Below are 4,333 nucleotides of genomic sequence, written 5' to 3' on the forward strand. Positions count from 1 at the left end.
ACAGCCGGCAGCCGCTTCGGTGAACGTCACCCGGGAGGCGACCGGGACCGGCCCGGGAAGCCATCGTCCGGCCCGGGATCCCGGCCGCGGCCGGACCGGCTCGAATCCCCGCGGCCCCGGCACGGGGGAGGCCCAAAGACTGGCGGCAGCCGCTTCGCTGAACGTCACCCGGCCGGCGACCGGGGCCGTCCCGGGGCCGTCCCGGGATGCCGGCTTCCGGCACGGGGTCCCGGCCGCGGCCGGAGCGGCTCGAATCCCCGCGGTCCCGGCAGCAGCCGGAGCCGCTCGCCGTTCGGGCTCCCGGCACCCTACGGATCCGCCGACTCGTTCGCCGGCGGCGGGGGGAGGCAGTGGAGGGGGTGCGGGCAGAAGCGGCAGCGGAGGCGGAGGGGGGGGGGCTCGAAGACAGCCGGCAGCCGCTTCGCTGAACGTCACCCGGCCGGCGACCGGGGCCGTCCCGGGGCCGTCCCGGGATGCCGGCTTCCGGCACGGGGTCCCGGCCGCGGCCGGACCGGCTCGAATCCCCGCGGTCCCGGCAGCAGCCGGAGCCGCTCGCCGTTCGTGCTCCCGGCACCCTACAGATCCGGCGACTCGTTCGCGGGCGGCGGGGGGAGGCAGTGGAGGGGGTGCGGGCAGAAGCGGCCGCGGAGGCGGAGGGGGGGGGGGGGCTCGAAGACAGCCGTCAGCCGCTTCGGTGAACGTCACCCGGGAGGCGACCGGGACCGGCCCGGGAAGCCATCGTCCGGCCCCGGATCCCGGCCGCGGCCGGACCGGCTCGAAGCCCCGCGGTCCCGGCAGCAGCCGGAGCCGCTCGCCGTTCGGGCTCCCGGCACCCTACGGATCCGGCGACTCGTTCGCTGGCGGCGGGGGGAGGCAGTGGAGGCGGTGCGGGGAGAAGCGGCAGCGGAGGCGGAGGGGGGGCGGGGGGGACGATAGTGGCGGGGGGCGGGGGGTGCTCGAAGGCAGCCGGCAGCCGGTTCGGTGAACATTCGCCGGGGCGGGGGGGGCGACCTGTCCGTGCCCGGGGCAGCCCCGGGAAGCCGGCAGCCAGCACGGGGTCCCGGCAGCACCTGTTCCCTGCCCTGGGACTTGCCGTGCCCGGCGGCCGGTTGCCGGGTGGGGGGGAGCGAGGAGAGGCGGGGCGCAGCGGCCGGGGCAGCGCCGGGCCGCAGCGGGGGGCTGGGCGGGTGGGGTAGGCGTCGAGCGGCAAGCCCTCGGCTGCAGCGAATGTTCGGCGGTGCGGGGCGGGGGGGGGACGGGACGACACGTTGGGGGCGCCGAGTCCGAGCCACCCCCGGCCCCAGGGGCGGCCGGAGGGGGAGGCCGGTGCCTGGCCCTGGGAGCTGCTGGGCGCCGGATGGCCGAGGGTGCGTCAGAAGCCGCCCGAGCGGTCGAGCAGGTCCTCCAGAAAGGCCTAGGGTGGCTTCGAGGGCCCCGGGAGCAGTCGAGGGAGGCCTCCAGGCAGGTCTGGAGTGGATGGGAGGCCTTCCAAAGCAGACAAGGGAGGCTGCCAGCGGGGCCTAGGCTGGCACTGCAGCCTGTAAATGGTTGGGGGGGGGGCCTCTGGTGCGGCCTGGAGTCTCTGGGTGGCGTCCAGAGAGGTGCAAAAGATCCTCTGGTGCGGCCTGTGGTGGCGGAGAAGCCTGCAGAGCGTGCGGGGGAGGCTTCTGGTGCGGCCTGGGGTGGGTCGGAAGCCTGCAGAGCGTGCGGGAGAGGCTTCTGGTGCGGCCTGGGGTGGCTGAGAAGCCTGCAGAGCGTGCGGGAGAGGCTTCTGCTGCGGCCTGGGGTGGCTGAGAAGCCTGCAGAGCGTGCGGGAGAGGCTTCTGCTGCGGCCTGGGGTGGCTGAGAAGCCTGCAGAGCGTGCGGGAGAGGCTTCTGCTGCGGCCTGGGGTGGCTGAGAAGCCTGCAGAGCGTGCGGGGGAGGCTTCTGTTGGGGCCTGGGGTGGGTCAGAAGCCTACAGAGCGTGCGGGGGAGGCTTCTGGTGCGGCCTGGGGTGGGTCGGAGGCCTGCAGAGCGTGCGGGGAGAGGCTTCTGTTGGGGCCTGGGGTGGCTGAGAAGCCTGCAGAGCGTGCGGGGGAGGCTTCTGGTGCGGCCTGGGGTGGCTGAGAAGCCTGCAGAGCGTGCGGGGGAGGCTTCTGCTGCGGCCTGGGGTGGCTGAGAAGCCTGCAGAGCGTGCGGGGGAGGCTTCTGGTGCGGCCTGGGGTGGCTGAGAAGCCTGCAGAGCGTGCGGGGGAGGCTTCTGCTGCGGCCTGGGGTGGGACGGAAGCCTGCAGAGCGTGCGGGAGAGGCTTCTGCTGCGGCCTGGGGTGGGTCGGAAGCCTGCAGAGCGTGCGGGAGAGGCTTCTGTTGGGGCCTGGGGTGGCTGAGAAGCCTGCAGAGCGTGCGGGAGAGGCTTCTGCTGCGGCCTGGGGTGGCTGAGAAGCCTGCAGAGCGTGCGGGGGAGGCTTCTGCTGCGGCCTGGGGTGGCTGAGAAGCCTGCAGAGCGTGCGGGGGAGGCTTCTGCTGCGGCCTGGGGTGGCTGAGAAGCCTGCAGAGCGTGCGGGGGAGGCTTCTGGTGCGGCCTGGGGTGGCTGAGAAGCCTGCAGAGCGTGCGGGGGAGGCTTCTGCTGCGGCCTGGGGTGGGACGGAAGCCTGCAGAGCGTGCGGGAGAGGCTTCTGCTGCGGCCTGGGGTGGGTCGGAAGCCTGCAGAGCGTGCGGGAGAGGCTTCTGTTGGGGCCTGGGGTGGCTGAGAAGCCTGCAGAGCGTGCGGGAGAGGCTTCTGCTGCGGCCTGGGGTGGCTGAGAAGCCTGCAGAGCGTGCGGGAGAGGCTTCTGGTGCGGCCTGGGGTGGCTGAGAAGCCTGCAGAGCGTGCGGGAGAGGCTTCTGGTGCGGCCTGGGGTGGCTGAGAAGCCTGCAGAGCGTGCGGGAGAGGCTTCTGCTGCGGCCTGGGGTGGCTGAGAAGCCTGCAGAGCGTGCGGGAGAGGCTTCTGCTGCGGCCTGGGGTGGCTGAGAAGCCTGCAGAGCGTGCGGGAGAGGCTTCTGCTGCGGCCTGGGGTGGCTGAGAAGCCTGCAGGGCGTGCGGGAGAGGCTTCTGCTGCGGCCTGGGGTGGGTGGGAAGCCTGCAGAGCGTGCGGGGGAGGCTTCTGGTGCGGCCTGGGGTGGCTGAGAAGCCTGCAGAGCGTGCGGGGGAGGCTTCTGGTGCGGCCTGGGGTGGCTGAGAAGCCTGCAGAGCGTGCGGGGGAGGCTTCTGGTGCGGCCTGGGGTGGCTGAGAAGCCTGAAGAGCGTGCGGGAGAGGCTTCTGGTGCGGCCTGGGGTGGCTGAGAAGCCTGCAGAGCGTGCGGGGGAGGCTTCTGGTGCGGCCTGGGGTGGCTGAGAAGCCTGCAGAGCGTGCGGGAGAGGCTTCTGCTGCGGCCTGGGGTGGCTGAGAAGCCTGCAGAGCGTGCGGGAGAGGCTTCTGCTGCGGCCTGGGGTGGGTCGGAAGCCTGCAGAGCTTGCGGGGGAGGCTTCTGGTGCGGCCTGGGGTGGGTCGGAAGCCTGCAGAGCATGCGGGGGAGGCTTCTGCTGCGGCCTGGGGTCTCTGGGTGGCCTCTAGAGAGGTGCAAAAGACCCTCTGGGTTGGGCTGGGGTGGCTCTTGGACCCCTGCCACACAGTGGAGAGAGGCCTCCGGCCCGCCACCTGTGTCCCTGTGTGCCTGAGTGCCTGTGTCCCTGTGTCCCTGTGTCCCTGTGTCCCTGTGTCCCTGTGTCCCTGAGTGCCTGAGTGCCTGTGTCCCTGTGTCCCTGTGTCCCTGAGTGCCTGAGTGCCTGAGTGCCTGTGTCCCTGTGTCCTTGTGTCCCTGTGTCCCTGTGTCCCTGTGTGCCTGAGTGCCTGTGTCCCTGTGTCCCTGTCTGTGTACCTGTGTGCGAGAGTGTCCGGCACGCCACCCAGCGGCGGCGGGCAAGCAGGTAGGCGGGTGGGCGGGCCGGCGAGGGCCAGTGTGAGTTTGGGGGGTGGGAGGGGAGGCGGCAGCTGGAAGCGTCAGAGGAGGGGGCGTGGCTCCGGCTGGCCCCGGGAGCAGGTTCCCGGGACCGGGACCGGCTGGACCCGGCGGGTGGTTGATCCCGGGGCGGGGGGCAGAGGCGGCGGGAAGCGGCAGCTGCGTGTGCGGCGGGGGGGTGGAGGGCGAACCGCGGCGGGAAGCGGATGCTTCAGAGCAGGTTACGGGGGCGGGGACGGACGACACCACCTGTCCCCGCCCCGGGACGGGCTGGACCCGGCGCCCTGGACCCGGCGCCGTGTACCCGCCGCCGCCCCCGCCGCCGCCCCCCTCCGCCACCCCGGGACCCCGACGTTTTTTTGGCGCCCGCGCCT

Source organism: Melanerpes formicivorus, unplaced genomic scaffold (assembly GCF_026170545.1).
Source record: "Melanerpes formicivorus ecotype bairdi unplaced genomic scaffold, bMelFor1.0.p_v2 SCAF_352, whole genome shotgun sequence".
Classification (NCBI taxonomy): Eukaryota; Metazoa; Chordata; class Aves; order Piciformes; family Picidae; genus Melanerpes; species Melanerpes formicivorus.